The sequence below is a fragment of the Dendrobates tinctorius genome, unplaced genomic scaffold (genome assembly GCF_039654945.1).
Source record: "Dendrobates tinctorius isolate UK_male_01 unplaced genomic scaffold, ASM3965494v1 ptg000129l, whole genome shotgun sequence".
Lineage (NCBI taxonomy): Eukaryota > Metazoa > Chordata > Amphibia > Anura > Dendrobatidae > Dendrobates > Dendrobates tinctorius.
Window position 1 is genome coordinate 10,425,527 of NW_027361797.1, and position 23,771 is coordinate 10,449,297.

Consider the following 23,771-nt stretch of genomic DNA (forward strand, 5'->3'; position numbering starts at 1 on the left):
CGGCAGTATGATAATAAAGCATTATTTTTTGCTTTGTTTTTTATTTTTATTTTTTAAGGGGTTCGCTAAAGGGGTTAACTAATGAGACAGTTTTATAGGGTGGGTTGTTACGGACGCGGCGATACTATATATGTGTACTTTTATTGTTTTGTTTTTTTATTTCCAAAAACTGAATTTATTAGGGAATTTTTTATTTATTTATTTAGCGATTTTTTTTATAAATTATTTTTACACTTTTTTTTTATCTTTATTATACTGTCCCAGGGGGGACATCACTGTCATGTGTGAGATCGCTGATCTGACACATCACAGATCGCTGTGATTGATCATCGATCTCACACAGGCACTGCAGAAGGCTTTCCTCATGCCTGCCAGTGTCTCAGCTGTGCCTGCCTGCCTGTGTCTCACCCGGGCCCACCTGCCAGTGTCTCAGCTCTGCTTGCCTGCCTGTGTCTCAGCCGTGCCCGCCTGCCTGTGTCTCAGCCGTACCCACCTGCCTGTGTCTCAGCCGTACCCGCTGTGCTCACCTGCCTGTCTGCTAGATGTATCTGTCGCCCGTACCTGTCCTAGTGTTCCATCTCCCTGAGTGGGATCAGCAGCCACAGCCAGACACCACCCTGGAGTGAAACCTGAAAAAACACAAAAATTGAGCTTGGTTTGAGTTGGTACACATGCAGCATATAAATGCATGTTCACATGGCCAAAAAGCAAACAAAACCTACAAAAGAGAAAATGAAAAAAACCCTGTTGTAATTAAATAAATAAAAAGCAAAAGTGCATTTAAATCATACAGAGTTCTTAGTAATACTGTATTTGATCAAACATAGCATAAAATCCGTCCCACCATCAACAAGGTGACTCTGTGGTCGTGGCGGTCCTAAACTGTCTAATATTAAAAACCTTATCATGTGTCAAAGTTGAATAAGGGCAGACAAGGACCGGGTCCCAACCACTGGACACCAGTCAGGGGAAGCTTCTAAATACAAGTTCCAGCTCAGGAGAGGGAGGCCACACCCCAGCTTGCACAAAATTCAAAAATACAAAGAAAAAACACAAAAATTGAGCTTGGTTTGAGTTGGTACACATGCAGCATATAAATGCATGTTCACATGGCCAAAAAGCATACAAAACCTACAAAAGAGAAAATGAAAAAAACCCTGCTGTAATTAAATAAATAAAAAGCAAAAGTGCATCAAAATCATACAGAGTTCTTAGTAATACTGTATTTGATCAAACATAGCATAAAATCCGTCCCACCATCAACAAGGTGACTCTGTGGTCGTGGCGGTCCTAAACTGTCTAATATTAAAAACCTTATCATGTGTCAAAGTTGAATAAGGGCAGACAAGGACCGGGTCCCAACCACTGGACACCAGTCAGGGGAAGCTTCTAAATACAAGTTCCAGCTCAGGAGAGGGAGGCCACACCCCAGCTTGCACAAAATTCAAAAATACAAAGAAAAAACACAAAATTTGAGCTTGGTTTGAGTTGGTACACATGCAGCATATAAATGCATGTTCACATGGCCAAAAAGCATACAAAACCTACAAAAGAGAAAATGAAAAAAAACCCTGCTGTAATTAAATAAATAAAAAGCAAAAGTGCATCAAAATCATACAGAGTTCTTAGTAATACTGTATTTGATCAAACATAGCATAAAAGCCGTCCCACCATCAACAAGGTGACTCTATGGTCGGGGCGGTCCTATACTGTCTAATATTAAAAACCTTATCATGTGTCCAAGTTGACGTCTGTGTGAATAAGGACAGACAAGGACCAGGCCCCAACCACTGGACACCAGTCAGGGGAAGCTTCTAAATTCAAGTTCCAGTTCAGGAGAGGGAGGCCACACCCCAGCTTGCACAGAATGCAAAAATGCAAAGAAAAAACACAAAAATTGAGCTTGGTTTGACACCTGGCAGCTGCCTGCTGCACAAGCCTGACCTCACCATCAGAGGCTCCAATGAAAACCAAAGCAGCTGTCTTAGTCACACCCCTTCCAGGGTAGTCTGGTTTGTGGAACAGTGGGGCCACAACCCCCTGGCTCACGTCCACCAGTCAAGGCATGAGCGTGACACTAATGCACAAATGTGAACTCTTCATAGGAACATTTCTTGACTTGCAGCACAAAATGAAGCAAAATATTTGATAGACAAAGCATATATACGGGTGCTTCTCACAAAATTAGAATATCATCAAAAAGTTAATTTATTTCAGTTCTTTAATTCAAAAAGTGAGACTCATATGTTATATAGAGTCAATACAAACAGAGTGATCTATTTCAAGTGTTTATTTCTGTTTATGTTGATGATTATGGCTTACAGCCAATGAAAACTCAAAAGTCATTATCTCATTAAATTAGAATAATTAACAAAAACACCTGTAAATGCGTCCTAAGCAGTTAAAAAGGTCCATTAGTCTGTTTCAGTAGGCTTGCAATCATGGGGAAGACTGCTGACTTGACAGATGTCCAGAAGGCAGTCATTGACACACTCCACAAGGAAGGTAAGCCACAAAAGGTCATTGCTAAAGAAGCTGGCTGCTCACATAGTGCTGTATCCAAGCATATTAATGGAAAGTTGAGTGGAAGGAAAAAGTATGGTAGAAAAAGGTGCACAAGTAACTGGGATAACTGCAGCCTTCAAAGGATTGTTAAAGGGAATCTGTCACCTATTTTTTGGCATATAAGATACAGCCACCGCCATCAGGGGCTTATCTACAGCATTCTGTAATGCTGTTGATAAGCCCCCAATGTAACCTGAAAGAGAAGAAAAACGAGTTAGATTATCCTCACTGGAGGACGGTCCGGTCCGGATCCGATGGGTGTTGCGGTCCTGGTCTAGCGCCTCCCATCTTCTAGCGATGACATCCTCTTCTTTACTTCCCGGACCTCTATGATCTTTCCCGGCACCTGCGCACTGCAGTACTCTGCTCTGGCCTCAACAAGGCAGAGCAGTAAGCCTATGCTGGAGCCATGATGGGAAGCAAAGAAGAGGACGTCATCATTAGAAGATGGAGGCACCGGACCCGGATTGCGACACCCATTGGACCCGGACCAGACCGCCCCCCGGTGAGTATAATCTATCTCGTTTTTCTTATCTTTCAGGTTACATCGGAGGCTTATCTACAGCATTACAGAATGCTGTAGATAAGCCCCTAATGGCGGTGGCCGCATCTTATATGCCAAAAAATAGGTGACAGATTCCCTTTAAGAAAAGGCCATTCAAAAATTTGGGGGAGATTCACAAGAAGTGGACTGCTGCTGGAGTTATTGCTTCAAGAGCCACCACACACAGATGCATTCAGGACATGGGCTACAAGTGTCGCACTCCTTGTGTCAAGCCAGTCATGACCAATAGACAACACCAGAAGCGTATTACCTGGGCCAAAGAGTAAAAGAACTTAACTGTTGCTCAGTGGTCCAAGGTGTTATTTTCAGATGAAAGTAAATTTTGCATTTCATTTGGAAATCAATGTCCCAGAGTTTGGAGGAAGAGGAGAGGCCACAATCCAAACTGCTTGAGGAAGATGAGAGACACCAGACTCAACAATGCAGATGAGCTGATGACTGCTATCAAAGAAACTTGGGCTTCCATAACACCTCTGCAGTGTCACAGGCTGATCGCCTCCATGCCACACCGCATTGATGCAGTAACTGATGCCAAAGGAGCCTTGACCGAGTACTGAGTGCATTTACTGAACATAGGCCAACATTTCGGACTGTAAAATCATTTTTCAAGCTGGTGTAAAGTATTCTAACTTACTGAGATAACGACTTTCAGGTTTTCATTGGCTGTAAGCCATAATCATCAACATAAACAGAAATAAACACTTGAAATAGATCACTATGTTTGTTATGACTCTCACTCTGTTTGTAATGACTCTATATAACATATGAATGTCACTTCTTGTGTTGAAGTTGTGAAATAAATGAAATTGTTGATGATATTCTAATTTTGCGAGCAGCACCTGTACATTCTCTTCAGCTCTGCCACAGCAGGTACTACGAACTTGGCAACAAATGTGGGCATATGCTGGCAAAAGCTCACGAAGTTCAACAAATTCAAAATCATATTCATTTTATAAAAAATAAGATAGGACATAATTTACAAACAACTCGGACAAAAGCCCTAGCCCTGATGACATTACCGCCAAATTTTACAAACATTTCTTATACTTTTTAACTCCCCTTGTACAAGATGGGTTCAATTATACTTCTTTGACCAGCCCCTTCCCTCTTTAGACTGTAGAATACGATGTTGCGGGTCTCTCCACACCTGGAAAAAAACTCCTTTGCTCAATCTGTAGGCCAATATCTTTACTAAGTGTTAACCTTAAAATCTATGCCAAAATATTGGCAAATAGACTCCAACCTCGGCTCTCAGATCAAATACAAGATGGAAAGCCTACGACAATACCCTAAAAATGTTGGCTAAAATACAATATGTTTAATTACTGGAAATCCCTCACTCTAAACCCTTAATAAACATTTGACCCAGTCACATGGACTGCCATTTATTATCCTCTCAAAACATTTAAACTTGGAGAAGCTTTCATTTCTAAAGTAATAGCCCTTTACCCTAAATCATACACAAAACTTAAAATAAATGGTTCCTCTCATCATCAGTCACAATAACCAATGGCAAAAGACAAGGATGCCCACGCTCGTAACATTTCTATGTTCTAGATATGGAACATTTTCTATATTGCTTTAGAGAAAACATTGATATGACGGAAATCACTATAGGGCAAACAGAATATAAATTCTCAGCTTTTGCACATGACCAACTACTCTACATTACCCAGCCTTATATCTCAATCATTTTCCATGTTCTTTCAGAACTGGACCATTTTGGGTCATGGTCCAATTTTAAAGTAAAGTTAGCCAAGTCTGAGGAATTCACATATTTTCCACCCAAGCCCAGAAATCTTCCTTTCAATCCAATTATCCATTTGTCTGGCCAACCTTCTGCATATAATACTTGGGAATTCACATTCTTAAAGTTCTCAACCATTTATATGACCTTAAAGCACCACTCGAGTTTTTTTATTTAATTTCAGCTCTGGAGCGGCGCTAATTACATAAGTTCCCTGAACCTAGTATTACAGGGTCTTCCCGGCGCTGCTTCAGTCCCATGCTGTTATCTTGTGACCTCAACTTTTGACTGACCAAAAGTCAGAGGTAACGGTCATAAGATCTCAATGTAAGGGCCCCGTCACACATAGCGACTCACCAGCGATCCCGACAACGATATCAACGTGTCAGGATCGCTGGTGAGTCGCTACATGATCGCTGGTGAGCTGTCAAACAGACAGCTTCTCCAGCGATCAGGACCAGCGACTCCCACCGTGTGGCGTCTCTGTGTACTGTAGTTACCAGCGCGCTGATGCAGGGAGCTGGTAACTAATTTACACATCGGGTATCTAAGGGACATGCGTCACTTAGAAACCCGATGTGTACCATAGTTACCAGCTCCCTGCATCAGCACACTGGTAACTAAGGTATACAGAGGGTTTCTAAGCACAGCGCCGTGCTTAGAAACCCTGCATTTACCTTAGTTACCAGCTGATCGCTGGTCTCCCTCCTGTCACACGCAGCGATGCGTGCTGGCCAGCGGGAGACCAGCGACCAAAAAAATGTCCAGGGCTTTCCAACAGCGATCAGCGATACCGGCAGGGGGGCCGGTCGCTGATCGCTGTCACACACAGAGATCTCGCTGGTGAGAGTGCTGTTACGTCACAAAACTTGTGACTCAGCAGCGATCTCGCTAGCGAGATCGCTATGTGTGACGGGGCCCTAAGTCTATGAGAGCCTCGTTCTGGCCTCATTGTGGCTCTCATAGTCTTACATTGAGTTGTCTTTTCCAAATTGTCCAGCAAACACTGGAGCAATTCAGCAGGTCACACCATTCAGACGACCGACTGGACAACAGAAGAAGACGATGGCTGTTAAGTATGACACTAGGGGCAGGGATGACACTAGGGGCAGGGATCTTAGATTGGTGGCACCATCACAGTGCTGACATAAAAAACAAACTCTGGAATGGTTCTTCAACAAAAAGCTTTGTTGGCACAGATCCCTGGGGACTTGGAGCCCTGGAATGAAAGAAACTTCTCATGGTTTAGATGAGTAAATACAACTGTCCTTTAGATAAGCATTTTCGTAAATTTATATAGGCAGACCACTTAGAGCTTATATCCATATTCCAACACTATGGTTGTCATATAATATACTGTATGTGACAGGGTGGAGTAATTTGTGACTCAACCCTGATTACTACTTATCCTAAATCAACAGGTAATACAAAAATAACTTGTATCATTAAGAGAAAGCCAAATTGCAGAGCCAAAGTATAGAACAAGATCATATGGCTATTGTGACCTAACTAGCCCTCATTTTGTGACTTAACTAGTCCCCATTTTGATCAGCACTAGCCCTAATTGATCTGCAGTTTAAACTTGCACACCTGTGATATTTATTTGCTGGATTGTGGAAACTATTATCGTCAGCAGCATCATTAAAGGAAATCTGTCACCCCCCCCCTGGGCGTTTTTAACTAAAAGAGCCACCTTCAGCAGCGCTGCATTCTGTGAAGGTGGCTCTTCCGTTTCTGACCCCCAGTAATGCCGAAATATTAACTTTTATAAATAGGTCCTCATACCTGTATTCAGTCCCATAGGTATGGTGTGTCCCCCTGAAGCAGCCGCCTCCCCGCCGTCAATCATGTCTCTGCAGCGTCTGGGCCCTGCCTCCCATAGCCGTCCATCATGCCTCTGTGCTGCCATCTGTGTCCCGCCTCCCACAACCGTCAATCATGCCTCTGTGCTGCCGTCTGGGCCCCACCTCCTTCTGTCTCCTATGTCGGCGCCTGCTCTGTGAAAACAGTTCTCGGGCATGCGCAGTGCGCGCTGCCCGCCAACTGACATCAGGCGATCACACCTGTGTGTTTTGGAGGCCCCAGATCCTGCCCCGCAGTGTGTGTGTTTTGAGTAGTGTTGAGCATTCCAAAACAGCAAATATCGGGTATCGGCCGATATTCGCGGTATCGGAATTCCGATACTGAGTTCAGATACTTTTAGCATATCGAATACCGGAATCGGAAGTTCCCATAATGCTATGAGCCAGTTTGATTTGATTCAGCCAATGACAATCCTCAGAAGTGAGGGCACATCCTGTTAGGCATGTAGACATGTTAAGTAATGGCATGGCTGTGATTGGCTGCTGAAATGATATCATGATGCACTATAAAAGCCGCCGCCGCCATTTCGTGTTCACTCTGCTGTGAATTCAGTTAGGGACAGGCTGCTGTTCAAGACTCTGAGGGACAGTTAGAGACAGCGATTTTCCAAATCATATTGTGCTTTACCCAGGCTACATAATCAACCACTGTAGCTTTCTTTTGCCTTGCAGCAGTGTTCACAGCTGTCTGCAAGGTCTGTGTGAGTGCAGCTCACGCTGTGTAGTGTATCCTGCAGCCACATCTGGTTATAGGCCGCTCAGCGTGCGTCACTGCCTCATACATATTTTTCTTTTATTGCTGCTCAATTTTCATTCTCCTATTAGTGTGCATCCATCCGTATCCATATATGTTGGTTGCAAACACTATAGGAGTAGACAGCGGAGCCTCTCTGCAGCCTTTTAGTGCTAGTGCCCAGTTTTCTGCACTGTTCACGGCTGTCTGAGAGGTCTCTGTTTATGAGTGCAGCTCACGCTGTAGTGTGTCCTGCAGATACGTCTGGTTGTAGGCCGCTCAGCGTGCGTCACTGCCTCACACATATTTTTCTTTCATTGCAGCACATTTTTCATTCTCCTATTAGTGTGCACCCATCCGTATCCATCTACATTGGTTGGTTGCAAACTCTATATAGGAGTAGATAGAGGAGCCTTTTTTCTGGCTTGTGCCCTTCAGCTGCAGCCAGATTAGTATTACCCTATTTTTTGGAGCCTCATCTTTTGCATTGTAGGTTACCTTCCTGCATTGTAATAGCTCCAAAAAGTTTGTGATACTATTGCTTTCAAATCTTTGGTCACATCCTTTTTGGGTTTTTTTAAAAAAACAAAATAAAGTTCACCAAACACTCCATTTGACAGTTGTGTAGGCCACATTAGCTCATATTAAAGTGTAGTCCACACACGTTATAAAATTAGTGTTTCTTATACCTGTTAGCAGCTGTTCAGGATTAAGCACACTAAGCCCCCCTTTGTACTTTTCTGCCTATCTTTATCAGTCTACCAAGATGAAGAAGGCAGGGAGTAAGGCACGTGGGCGTGGAGTTTCAGCAGGGAGAGGACGTGGGGATTCTGCAGGGAGAGGACGTGGGGATTCTGTGCCTGCTGTGGGAACCAGTGAGTCAGCATCCCCCAGTTTTACCAGGAAACAGTCCTTTATGCGCAGCTTTGTAGGACCTCGCCGTACCCCACTGCTGCGGGAGGAACAAATTGAAGCCATTGTCGGATGGATGGCAGCTAACGCATCGACTTCAATGACTTCTACGTCCTCTCAGGGCCAGAGCACTGAAGAGCAACCATCTGTCTCTTCACCACCTGCCAAATTGCCCAGGCAGTCAGAGAGCCCTGTACAGGAGACATCACAGTCTCTACTTCTGTTCCCTGAATCTGTTGGCTTGGAAAGAGGTGGCCAGCCAAGCAGCTTTCAAGAATGTGAAGAAGAGGGAGTATGCAGTGATGCGCAACTGCTTTGTCCCTCTGAATCTGAAGAGGCAGGTGGGCCAGTGCCTATGGTCAGCACCACTCAGTACGTATCAGATGATGACGAGACTCAGGTGCCACTTTCTGGTGCATACGGTGCTGGCGAGACTACCCAGGAGAAGCAGGTGTTTGAAGAGGGGAATGTAGATGATGAGGTCCTTGACCCATCATGGCGTGAGGAACAGGAAGGCGGTGGGAGCAGCTCTGAGGAAGAGATTCCCCGAACAGCCAAAACAGGAGGGAGAGGGAGGGGACAGACTTGGTTGCCTGTAGCCTCCACTTCGGCACCCGTTAAGAGCATTCCTCTTCCAAAAGCCAAAACGGGAGCTCCCAAGACTTGCAGTGCATGGTCCTTTTTGACACAGTTGCAGATGACATTTGCTTTGTCAAATGCAAGCTGTGTCATCAGAAAGTCAAAAGAGGGAAAAGTGTCAGCAACCTCAATACCACAAATATGTGGAAACACGTGCGGACCAAGCACGTGGTGGAGTTACAAAGACACACTGAAAAAGTAGGCCAACCTATAGCACCACCTACCACCTCTTCAGCTCGTGTTGTAGCTTCTTCCTCCAGCTCACACACAGCTGGTTCGGCTTCCTCACAGGATCGCCATGGAAGAACCTCTGGCACTGTTGTCCAGAGACCCAGTGACATTCCACCCACAGCACCACGTTCCCGTTCATCCTCACACTCCCAGGCCACGCTACAGCCATCAGTAGCACAGGCATGGGAGAAAAGGCGGCCATACTCGGCAAACCATCCCCAAGCACAGGCTCTGAATGCTGGCATTGCCAAATTACTGGCCCTTGAAATGCTCGTATTCAGGCTGGTGGAGACTGACACCTTCCGGAACATCATGTCATTGGCAGTCCCACAATACACCGTGCCCAGCCGCTTTTATTTCAGCAGGCAAGCCGTCCCTGCCCTGCAAAAGCATGTGGAGGGAAAAATTAAACATGCGCTACTAAACGCCGTCAGTAGCAAGGTCCACCTGACCACCGATGCATGGACCAGTACCCATGGACAGGGACGATACCTTTCCCTCATTGCCCATTGGGTCAATGTTGTGGAGCCGGGTACAGATCTTGAGAGTGGCGCTGTACGTGTTCTGCCAACTCCAAAGATTGCAGGAATCCAGTCTGTACACATTGACTCCTCCTCATACTCCAGTTCCTCAGAATCAGCGCTGCAGGAGCCTGTTACGACCGATATGAGCACAGCCGTGGCCAAACATCAACAGGCAGTACTGAAATTAATTTCTTTGGGGAATCGAAGCCACACAGCGCAGGAGCTCTGGAATGCCATCAAGCAGGAGAGCGACGTGTGGTTTCTGCCAGCGAATCTCCAGCCAGGCTTGGTAGTGTGTGACAATGGCCGAAATCTGGTGGCAGCTCTGGGCCTAGGCAACCTCACTCACATCCCATGTCTGGCACATGTGCTCAACTTGGTCATGCAGAGCTTTCTGAGGGACTATCCGGATCTTGATGCACTGCTGCACAAGGTCCACATAGAGTGCGCTCACTTGTGGCGTTCCAGCACGGCAAGATCGCGCATTGTAGCTCTGCAGCGCCGATTACGCCTTCCGGAACATCGCATCATATGTGACCTACCCACCAGGTGGAATTCAACGTTACATATGTTGGAGCGGTTGTGTGAGCAGCAGTAATGGAGTACCAGCTGCATCAGGCGCAAACAAGTCGCACTGTGCGCCGGTCACACTTCAGCACCACTGAGTGGGCCTCTATGAAGGACATCTGCCTCATTTTGCGTGCCTTCGATGATTCCACGCGGATGGCGAGTGCAGATGATGCACTAGTCAGCATGATTGTCCCCCTTATCTGCCTGCTTCAAAAAACACTGCAAGCACTAAGGGAGGAGGTTTTGGAAGAGTTGGAGGATGAGGAGTCACAAATGCCATCTGATTCTGGACTGTCTGCGCTACGTGGTTCCTCACAAAGGCCTAGACAGGGGACACTTTGTGAGGAGGATGAGGAGGAGTCAATGGAGGAGGAAGACATCTCTCCAGAGGAGGGAGGTACACAATGCTCTAGTCAGTATGTACAGCGAGGGTGGGGTGATGCAGAGCAGGCAGAGATGATGCCTCAAGCAGGGGACAGCGTTTCTTGGGCAGTTGGGAGTCTGCAGCACATGGTTGATTTCATGCTGCAGTGCCGGAGAAACATATCGCCCACATTCTCAACACGACTGATTATTGGGTGTACACCCTCCTAGATTCTCGCTACTGGGACAACTTACAAAGCCTCATAACACCGTTGAACCGGGAGCGTAAAATGCGGGATTACCAAGACACACTGGTGCAGTCCATCATGTTCTCCATTCCACCCGAGAGCAGTGCTGCTAGTGCTTTACAAAGCAGCTCTGTGCGTCGAGACAGTGGAGGAAGCTCTGCACAAAGAGGGAGCAGAGGCAGCGCCTCAGCACAAGGCAAGACCAGTATGGCTCAAATGTGGCAAAGTTTTGTGTGCCCGCCACAAATGTCTACACCATCACAGATGGCTCCAGTCAGCAGGAGGCAACGTTTTCGTCAGATGGTGACAGACGACATGTCTTGCCCTGTCAGTGTACTCCCAGATGACTCTTCCCCCTTCAAGTTTTGGGTCTCTAAGCTGGATACATGGCCAGAGCTTAGCCACATTCCCACTACTAGTAGTGGGAATGTGGACAGAGCAAGAGACATTGCCGGGCACACATCGGGGGATCAGCAGACGGTTCTGAACCCCAGTAACACAGGAACAAGTGTTGATTGTGCAGACGCCACTTCTGAGCAGCAACTTGCGGTGTTGGAGGCCAGGGTAAATACTAGAGACAGAGAGGAGACAGAGGCCTAGTTGGAGCACGTTTAAAATCAGTAGTAGTCTACAATAGATATTAAACTTGATGAAATTAGGCCTCAGCCTACACCCTGATTGACCCTGGGCTCCAACATCGCCAGTTGCTACTCAGAAGTGTCTTTGGCATGGGTACTCCCTCCTGCCCAGCCTGGTTCCAGCACACCTGCTGTTTCCGGCTAGTGTCAAAGTCACTTTGCCACCAATTCGTTGTCCTGTCGTGTTGCGGTCGGGTTGTTATGGAAATATATATGTATGTGTATTTCATCTAGATCTCACTTGCCTGCTATAGGCTATATACTCCATATACTGCTATATACTCATGTACTCTTATATATTCTTATATGCACACAGATACATATTCACAGTTTGAACCTTGCAACTAGTTGGTGGAAATGACCTACTGCCCCCCATGAGATGATCTTATGATAGCATTGTCTTGTGATATTTGTCCCAGACATAGAAAGAGGAAGTTTAGGCCAGATGTGCCAGCCGATATCAGAACATTGCTGACATTGTAAGACAAAGAGCAGTATATCATCTGATGCTTAAGTCACCTTAGGTCGACGCCCATATATGTTTATGCATTAAAACTGACCAATTAGCTAAGAAGTAAAGCCTTTATGTTAATGAGTAGCCACTCCTTTCTGTACAACTGATAAAACCAAGTATATTCAATAAACTTCCAGAGTTTTGCTGGGAGGTATTGCTGCCAACCAAGTCTGGCGTCTTTCCTTCCTTGAGCGCTCAATAAGACTCTGTCTAATTAGGACAGGCCACAGTATGCACAGGGGTAAAGCTATCCAAATCAAAAGTAAATTCATCCACAATAAGTGGCGCCCAGCGAGGCCGTGGACGAAAACGCACGGGGATCCTGTGACCGGAGAGGACAGAGGTGCCGGCCAAGGTCTTGGCTCATGGGAACGGAGATTTGCGCAACTCCATAAGTAAGGTAAGAAAATCCAGTTATCTTACCTGAATGTTCCCTGTGCCCAGTCCGGGTCGGCAACTCTAGCCGGTCAGTGTGGTCACCAAACCCAGGTTGTTATGAATGAGTCACCGTAGGAGGCAAAAGCAGAAATACAAGCTAAGTCCAGAAAACCAGAGAAGTTGGCAACTATCAGATTGCAGACCCCTGAACCTAACAACACAACTAGCAGTAGCCGTGGGGGGTTCCTACGATGCCCTAGACCCCTCGATCACAGCCGGAGAATTAACTAGGCCTAAAGAAAGAAAGGGGAAATCTAAACTGCCCCAGAGCAGACCCCAAAGCAATAGGCAGCCCCCAACATATAATGACGATGAAGCAAGATGAAAACACTAACACAGACAGAAAGATAGACTAAGCAAAGATGGGGCCCAAAACTACCTAGATAGGAAAGGACAGGAAGGCTGCTGTCTGCAATCTGCCAAAACCCCATCAAAGACATAAGCCAACAAGCTGATATGAAAAAGGCCCTGAAGCAGCTAGCCTTCAAAAACTAAATCAGCACTCAGGTATTTTCAGAAGACAGAGCTAAAGGAATTCAGCACACCCCAGCAGGGAATGGCAGAAATCCAGAAAAACAAAGCAAAACAAAGTCAAAGCACAAATGCAAAAGGCCGAGCAGCAAACTCAGCTTTAGAGGAGCAGGAATTCAGACTGGTCTCCAAGGATCCCACAGAGAAATCACCCGCAGGGCAGAAGGGCGTCGGCAGCCTTATATCCAGTCAGTAACTCCCCTCAGCCAGTCATCATCATCAGCCTCAGGTGTTTGATAATCAGGCTCACTACCTTTCTTTACCAGAAGAGGGAGTTCCTCGGGCCTCAGTAATGAAGGGGAAATTGAACTCACAACAGTACCTCCCCCTTGAGGAGGGGTCACGAACCCTCAACTATGCCACCAGGGCGATCAGGGTGAGCCCGATGAAAGGCACGCACCAATCTTTTGGCATGAATATCAGAGGCAGAGACCCAGGAATTATCCTCCTGACCATAACCCTTCCACTTAACCAAATACTGGAGTCTCCGTCTAGCCAGACGGGAATCCAGTACTTTCTCTACCTCATATTCCATGTTACCTTCAACCAATACAGGGTCTGGAGGTGCCACCCCCGGAACAACAGGTTCAACAAACCTCTTCAACAAAGATTTATGGAACACATTATGGATTTTAAATGTGACAGGAAGAGCCAAACGAAAAGAGACCGGATTAATAATCTCCACAATCTTGTAAGCTCCAATAAATCTAGGCTTAAACTTAGGAGAAGCCACCTTCATAGCAATATTTTTTGATGATAACCACACCATATCACCAACCTTAAACTGGGGACCAATGGTCCTATGTCGGTTGGAAAACCGCTGGGCCTTTTCCTGGGAGAGAGATAACTTATCCACCACTTGGTCCCAGATCTGGTGCATTCTCTCCACCACAGTGTCAACACCTGGGCAGGCAGAGGGCTCCACCTGCCCTGAAGAAAATCGAGGATGAAACCCAAAGTTGCAAAAAAAAGGTGACATCAAAGTGGCAGAACTAGCTCTATTATTTAAAGCAAATTCGGCCAAAGGCAAAAATGAAACCCAATCATCCTGATCAGCAGAAATAAAACATCTCAAATATGACTCCAAGGTCTGGTTTGTTCTCTCTGTCTGCCCATTGGTCTGAGGGTGAAAAGCAGAGGAGAAGGACAACTGAATTCCCAGCCTGGAACAGAAAGTTCTCCAAAATCTAGACACAAACTGGACTCCTCTGTCAGATACAATGTTCTCAGGAATCCCGTGCAAACGAACCACCTGTTGTAAAAACAGGGGCACCAACTCAGAGGAAGACGGCAACTTAGGGAGTGGTACAAGATGAACCATCTTAGAGAACCTATCACAAATCACCCAAATAACAGTCATCCTTTGAGAGACAGGCATATCAGAGATGAAATCCATTGAAATATGGGTCCATGGCCTCTTGGGGACAGGCAAAGGCATCAACAAACCACTAGAGCGAGAACACGATTTAGACCGGGAGCACGTCCCACAGTACTGCACAAAATTCCTGACATCACGAGACAAGGAGGGCCACCAAAAAAACCGACTCACCAGATCTCTAGTACCAAAAATACCTGGATGACCAGCCAAAGCAGAGCAATGAACTTCAGACATCACTCTCTTCTTCCACTGGTCAGGAACATACAACTTTCCACTGGGACAACGCTCAGGTTTGTCCTCCTGGAACTCTTCCAGAGCACGTCTCAAATCGGGCGAGATGGCAGAAAGAACTACCCCTTCGCCTAAGATGGTAGCAGGCTTGGTCACCACAGGAGAATCAGCAAAGAAGCTCCTAGAGAGGGCGTCTGCCTTGACATTCTTCATTCCAGGAAGAAAAGAAACCACAAAATCAAAACGTGTAAAAAACAAGGCCCACCTAGCCTGTCTAGGGTTCAAGCGCTTAGCCGACTCTAGGTAAATCAAATTCTTGTGGTCAGTGAGGACCACGACTTGATGCTTAGCTCCCTCCAACCAATGTCTCCACTCCTCAAATGCCCATTTCATGGCCAACAGTTCCCTATTCCCCACATCATAGTTACGTTCAGATGGAGAGAACTTTCGGGAAAAGAAAGCACAGGGATTCATTTTAGATGTTACAGGATCCTTTTGGGACAAAACAGCTCCTGCACCAATCTCAGAAGCATCCACCTCTACCTGGAATGGAAGTGAGACATCAGGTTGCCGCAAAACCGGGGCGGAGGTGAATCTTCGCTTCAGCTCCTGAAAGGAAGAAACAGCCTCCGGAGACCAATTTAACACATCAGCACCCTTCTTAGTCAAATCAGTCAATGGCTTGGCAATACTAGAAAATTTTGCTATAAATTTCCGATAAAAATTAGCAAAACCCAAAAACTTCTGGAGGGCCTTCAAAGAAGTGCGCTGAACCCAATCGTAAATGGCCTGTACCTTGGCCGGGTCCATTTCAATAGTTGGCGGGGAACAAAATAAATCCCAAAAAAGAAATCCTCTGTACTCCAAAAAGGCATTTAGATCCTTTGACATACAGGGAATTCTCCCTCAAGATCCGGAACACAGTCCGAATATGTTCCACATGAGAATCCCAATCCTTGGAGAAGATCAAAATATCATCCAGATAGATAATCAAAAATTTATCGACAAAATCTCGGAAAATATCGTTCATGAAGCACTGGAAGACAGAAGGGGCATTAGTGAGCCCAAAAGGCATCACCAGGTACTCAAAATGTCCCTCCGGAGTATTAAACGCCGTCTTCCATTCGTCCCCATGCTTAATGCGAATAAGATTATACGCCCCCTGAGGTCAAGCTTGGTAAACCAGCAAGCACCTTTAACTCTGGAGAATAGATCAGAAATCAGGGGTAACGGATACTGATATTTAACAGTAATTTTGTTGAGGGCACGATAATCAATACAAGGTCTTAATGATCCATCCTTTTTGGCTACAAAAAAAAAAACGGCACCTAAGGGTGACGAGGATGGTCTAATATGACCCTTCTCCAACGCCTCCTTAATATAGGATCGCATAGCCTCGTGCTCGGGTACAGATAAATTGAAGAGCCGACACTTGGGAAATTTACACCCCGGGCTCAGTTCAATTGCACAATCATAACTCCTATGAGGAGGCAGAGACGCAGACTCATTCTCACTAAATACATCATAAAAGTCCGCCAAATAATCAGGAACATCATGCGACTGAGGAGAGGTGGAAAACACCGGAGCCTCACTAAAGGCACACCGAAAACCCCAACTCACCACAGACACAGATTTCCAATCCAAATTATTGGATTATGAATTTGTAACCAGGGAAACCCCAGAACAATAGTATCATGCAGATTATGCAACACCAAAAATCTGCAATTTTCTTGATGGTCTGGGGCGACCCGCATTTCCACCTGGGTCCAAAACTGAGGTTTATTTTTAGCCAAAGGAGTAGCATCAATCCCCCTCAAAGGGATAGGCGTCTGCAGAGGTGTCATCGGAAATCCACAACGTTTAGCAAAATCCAAGTCCATTAGGTTTAGGGCTGCTCCTGAATCCACAAAAGCCATGGCGGAAAATGTAGACAGGGAGCAGATCAGAGTAATAGCCAGAAGAAACTTAGGTTGAACACCCCCAACAGAAAACGTGTGTGCAAAGCGTTTCTCTCGTTTAGGACAGACAGAAATAATAAAACTAACAGAAATAATAAAACTAACAGGTCAAGGAAATTCTTATCCTCTCTTGCTGACAACTTTATCTTCCAAAAGGTAAGGGAGAAAACAAGGGGAACTGCTACCTTGGATCTAATCCTTATAAACAGGGAGGAAATGGTTGAGGAGGTAAAAGTGGCTGGGACCCTAGGAGGTAGCGACCATGCTATTTTAGAATTTTGGATTACTAGAGGTGGAAGACCTGTGAAGACTCAGACGTCAAGGTTAGATTTCAGAAAGGCAGATTTTAAGGGATTCAGAAAGAGAATTGGAGGGATCCAATGGCTGGATATCCTTAAAGACAAAAATGTCCAGGAAGGATGGGAAATCTTGAAAAATGAAATTCTCAAAGCACAGTTGTTAACAATTCCGAAAAGAGGGAAGAATAGGAAGCATTTAAGGAAACCAGGATGGATGAACACAGAACTTAAGCACATGCTAAAAAGGAAGAAAAAAATGTTCATAAAATGGAAAGAGGGAGGCATATCTAAAGAAGAATATAATGCTGTCTGCAGAACCTGCAGGGCACAAATCAGATTAGCTAAAGCTGAAAATGAACTGAGGCTTGCAAGAGATGTCAAAAGCAATAATAAAGGATTTTGGGGATATGTCAAAAGTAAAAGAAAAGTCAAAGATGCTATAGGATTTTTACAGGATGAAAATGATGAAATGGTAAGACAGGATGTTGAGAAGGCTGAACTTTTAAATTCCTATTTTGCATCTGTTTTCTCTCAGAAAGGAAATGCAACATCAACTGTTATTCACTGTCCTATTAAGGGAATAGAAGAATCCAGGATATCTATAAACAGAAAGATAGTGAGGAAACACTTAGCTAACCTAAATGAATTCAAATCTCCAGGTCCAGATGAATTACACCCCAGAGTACTGAAGGAGATAGCAGAAGAAATTTTTGAACCCCTCTCCATAATCTTTGAAAATTCTTGGAGAACAGGAGAAGTGCCAGAAGACTGGAGAAGAGCAAATGTTGTTCCTATCTTCAAAAAGGGGAAGAAGGTGGACCCAGGCAACTATAGGCCGGTGAGTCTGACTTCTATACCAGGAAAGATCTTTGAACAAATTATTAAACAACATGTATGTCAATACCTGGATAAGAATGAAGTGATTAAACAGAGTCAGCATGGGTTTCTAACTAATAAGTCATGTCAGACTAACTTAATTTCCTTCTATGACGGTATCACTGATTGGGTGGATCAAGGAAATGCTGTAGATATAGTATATCTTGACTTCAGCAAAGCATTTGACAAAGTCTCTCATACAATCCTTATTGATAAAATGACTAAGTATGGAATGGACAAGGCAACTGTTAGGTGGATTCATAACTGGCTTAGTGATCGGACCCAAAGAGTGGTCGTAAATGGCTGCACATCCAGTTGGAAGAATGTCTCAAGTGGGGTACCACAGGGCTCTGTCCTGGGCCCTGTATTGTTCAACATCTTTATCAACGATTTAGATGAAGGAATTGAGGGTAAACTGATTAAATTTGCTGATGACACAAAGCTAGGAGGGATAGCTAATACTAGAGAAGAGAGAGAGAGGATTCAAAAAGATTTAAATAAACTGGAGAAGTGGGCAGCAACTAACAGAATGGTTTTTAACAGGGAGAAATGCAAAGTACTACATCTGGGCAATAAAAATGAAAAAAGCATATATAGAATGGGAGGAATAGGGCTAAGTGACAGCACATGTGAAAAAGACTTGGGTATACTAATAGATCACAGACTGAATATGAGTCAACAGTGTGATGCAGCAGCAAAAAAGGCAAATGCAATTCTAGGATGTATTAACAGAAGCATACAGTCTAGATCACGTGAAGTCATTATTTCCCTCTACTCCTCTTTGGTCAGACCTCATCTGGAATATTGTGTCCAGTTTTGGGCACCACATTTTAAAAAAGACATCAACAAACTGGAGCAAGTTCAGAAAAGAGCGACCAGAATGGTGACCGGTCTGCAAACCCTGTCTTATGAGGAAAGGTTGCAGGATTTGGGAATGTTTAGTTTGCAAAAGAGAAGACTGAGAGGAGACTTAATAGCTGTCTACAAATATCTAAAGGGCTGTCACATTGTAGAAGGATCAACTTTATTCTCATTTGCACAAGGAAAGACTAGAAGCAATGGGATGAAACTGAATGGGAAGAGACACAGATTAGATATTAGAAAAAACTTTTTGACAGTTAGAGTGATCAATGAGTGGAACAGGCTGCCACGAGAAGTGGTGAGTTCTCCTTCAATGGAAGTCTTCAAACAGAGGCTGGACAGACATCTGACTGGGATGATTTAGCGAATCCTGCTTTGAGCAGGGGGTTGGACCAGATGGCCCAGGAGGTCCCTTCCAACTCGACGATTCTATGATTCTATGATTCTATGAATATGCGAGGCATCTCCACAGAAAAAACACAACTTATTACGCCTTCTGAACTCCTGACGCTGCTCTCTGGAAAAAACTCTATTACATTGCATAGGTTCAGACATTTGATCAACAGGTGGCAACACCTCTCATGCAGCTTTGCGTTCGCGCAAACGCCGATCAACCTGAATGGCTAATGACATAGAATCGTCAAGACCAGAGGGAACGGGAAATCCCACCATAGTATATTTTACGGCTTCTGACAACCCCTTCCGAAAGAGAGCAGCCAAGGCATTATCATTCCAGGTAGTAAGTACTGCCCACTTTCGGAATTTTTGACAGTACAATTCTGCAGAATCACGACCCTGGTTCAATGCCAGCAGGGTCTTTTCAGCCTGATCAATGGCATTAGGTTCGTCATACAACAACCCCAAGGCCTGAAAAAATGCGTTCACATTAGTCAGAATAGGATCATCTGGTTTCAAAGAAAACGCCCAATCCTGGGGATCGCCACGCAGCAAAGAGATGACAATTTTAACCTGTTGCGTGGAGCTCCCTGACGAGTTAGGCTTCAAGGCAAAAAATAATTTACAATTATTTGTGAAATTCAAAAATTTAGACCGATCCCCAAAAAATACATCAGGTGTAGGAATCTTTGGAGATAAAGCAATTGTCTGATCGTGTGGAGCAGCTCGCTGCTGAAGTGCGGGGAATTTCCGCCTACCTTGCTCATTCACATGCTGCTGAACCAGCATGAATTTTTTTTGAGAGAAAAAAAAATTCCCCCTACGGCCTCAGAGATATAGAGGAAAAAATATACACACTTTTTTTTTTCTTTTTTTTACAATTCTTTCCTGCTATTGAGTACCCTAGGATCTGCGGTATGGCGGGTGATTCTGTTATGAATGAGTCACCGTAGGAGGCAAAAGCAGAAATACAAGCTAAGTCCAGAAAACCAGAGAAGTTGGCAACTATCAGATTGCAGACCCCTGAACCTAACAACACAACTAGCAGTAGCCGTGGGGGGTTCCTACGATGCCCTAGACCCCTCGATCACAGCCGGAGAATTAACTAGGCCTAAAGAAAGAAAGGGGAAATCTAAACTGCCCCAGAGCAGACCCCAAAGCAATAGGCAGCCCCCAACATATAATGACGATGAAGCAAGATGAAAACACTAACACAGACAGAAAGATAGACTGAGCAAAGATGGGGCCCAAAACTACCTAGATAGGAAAGGACAGGAAGGCTGCTGTCTGCAATCTGCCAAAACCCTATCAAAGACAAAAGCCAACAAGCTGATATGAAAAAGGCCCTGAAGCAGCTAGGCTTCAAAAACTAAATCAGCACTCAGGTATTTTCAGAAGACAGAGCTAAAGGAATTCAGCACACCCCAGCAGGGAATGGCAGAAATCCAGAAAAACAAAGCAAAACAAAGTCAAAGCACAAATGCAAAAGGCCGAGCAGCAAACTTAGCTTTAGAGGAGCAGGAATTCAGACTGGTCTCCAAGGATCCCACAGAGAAATCACCCGCAGGGCAGAAGGGCGTCGGCAGCCTTATATCCAGTCAGTAACTCCACTCAGCCAGTCATCATCATCAGCCTCAGGTGTTTGATAATCAGGCTCACTACCTTTCTTTACCAGAAGAGGGAGTTCCTCGGGCCTCAGTAATGAAGGGGAAAATGAACTCACAACACCAGGTAGTGTTGAAAAGTCCACGAGGAAATCCAAACCCTGGAATAAACTAAGTGTCTACTGTGATCCTGTGTGTCTGAGATTCGGGTGAGAGAGTTGGTGGAGACTGTGACTTGATTTGTAGCTGCTGAGACACCGATAACAAGACTGAGTCTCTCTGACTAAGTCAGGTCACGTCCCCGCACCACGCGGAGGTTTTGACTTAGACGGGATATCACAGTTGGTTTCCTCTGAAAAAGCTGTCACGGTCCCCGCACACACACACGGAGGTGTCAGCTTCAAGGAGGTATCACAGGTGAATCCCACAGCTGTCACGGTCCCCGCACACACACACGGAGGTGTCAGCTTAAGGGAGGTATTACAGGTGAATCTCTCGGCTGCCACAGTCCCTGCACACACGCGGATGCGGCAGACTGGGGGGATATCACAGACTGATCACCTGAGAGGTTATCACGGTTCTCGGGTGCACACGGAGGGGTGATAATCTAATGGGATATCACGGCTCCCGTCTCCCAGCAGACGGAGGGTGACACATCCCGGTGCTAACCAAAGCGCCATGGGTGATTGGTAGTGTTGAGCATTCCGATACCGCAAGTATCGGGTATCGGCCGATACTTGCTGTATCGGAATTCCGATACCGACTTCCGATATTTTTTCAATATCGGAAGTCGGCATCGGAATCGGAAGTTCAAAGTTGATTGACAGCCGAAATGATGTCATCATGATGCGCAGTGTGTGCGCATCATGATGCGCCGTCATTTCGGGCCTTCCGGGGGTCTCTGCCGGCCTGCCGGGGGGCTGTGTGGACTGCCCGGGGTCTGTACCGGCCTGCCGGGGGGCTGTGCCGGCCTGCCGGTGGTCTGTGCACCCTGTGGGGGTCTGTACCGGCCTGCCGGGGGGCTGTGCCGGCCTGCCGGTGGTCTGTGCACCCTGTGGGGGTCTGTACCGGCCTGCCGGGGGGCTGTGCCGGCCTGCCGGGGGGCTGTGCTGATGTCCGGGGGTCTGTGCAAGCATCGTCCGATGGGACTATAAGTCCCATCTGGCGATGCCTGCTACCATGACAGTGATTGACACATTAGCCAATGATGGGACAGTAGTAGTCCCATCATCCGGCTAATGTGTTAAATGTTAAAAAAAAAAATACTACATACATACTACATGCATGCTACATACATACTACATGCTACATACATACTACATATATACTACATGCATGCTACATACATACTACATGCTACATACATACTACATATACTGTATACTACATGCATGCTACATACATACTGCATGCTACATACATACTACATACATACTACATACATACCACATATATACTACATGCATGCTACATACATACCACATACATACTACATACATACTGCATACATACCACATATATACTACATACACGCTACATACATACTACATACATACTACATGCATGCTACATACATAACACATATATACTACATGCATGCTACATACATACTACATGCTACATACATACTACATACATACTACATACATACTACATGCATGCTACATACATACTACATATATACTACATGCATGCTACATACATACTACATGCTACATACATACTACATATATACTACATACATACTACATACATACTACATGCATGCTACATACATACTACATGCTACATACATACTACATATATACTACATGCATGCTACATGCTACATACATACTACATATATACTACATACATACTACATACATACTGCATGCTACATACATACTACATACATACTACATACATACTACATACATACCACATATATACTACATACATACTACATGCATGCTACATACATACCACATACATACTACATACATACTACATGCATGCTACATACATAACACATATATACTACATGCATGCTACATACATACTACATGCTACATACATACCACATACATACTACATACATACTACATACATACTACATGCATGCTACATACATACTACATGCTACATACATACTACATATATACTACATGCATGCTACATACATACTACATGCTACATACATACTACATATATACTACATACATACTACATGCATGCTACATACATACTGCATGCTACATGCATGCTACATACATGCTACATACATACTACATGCTACATACATACCACATATATACTACATACATACTACATACAATACATTCATACAATACATACATAGACATACAGTACATATAACATAGAGTAACATACTTACCAATACTTGTCACATTGTTCCCCGAAGCCATTGTCTTTTACGGAATAAATATTAACATAACAAACCACAAAAATACTCACCCACGATCTGAAGCAGTCCACGAGTGTGTCCCACGACGATCTTGGGTAGAGAACTGCAGCATCAGCTGATGCTGCCGTTCTCTACGGGCTGCAGGAATCCAATGACGGAAGGTAGGTATCCTTCCGCACTGTATTCCTCCGCCACTTAAAAAAAAAAAAGTCCCTAGTCTCACTTTATGCCATTGCTGCGTGGGAAATGTATGTAGCATGCATGTAGTATATATGTAGTATGTATGTAGCATGTAGTATGTATGTAGCATGCATGTAGTATGTATGTGGTATGTATGTAGCATGTAGTATGTATGTAGCATGCATGTAGTATATATGTGTTATGTATGTAGCATGTAGCATGCATGTAGCATGCATGTAGTATGTATGTAGTATGTATGTAGTATGTATGTGGTATGTATGTAGCATGTAGCATGCATGTAGTATGTATGTAGTATATATGTGGTATGTAAATAGCATGTAGTATGTATGTAGCATGCAGTATGTATGTAGCATGCATGTAGTATATATGTAGTATGTATGTAGCATATATGTAGTATGTATGTAGCATGTAGTATGTATGTAGCATGTAGTATGTATGTAGCATGCAGTATGTATGTAGCATGCATGTAGTATACATGTA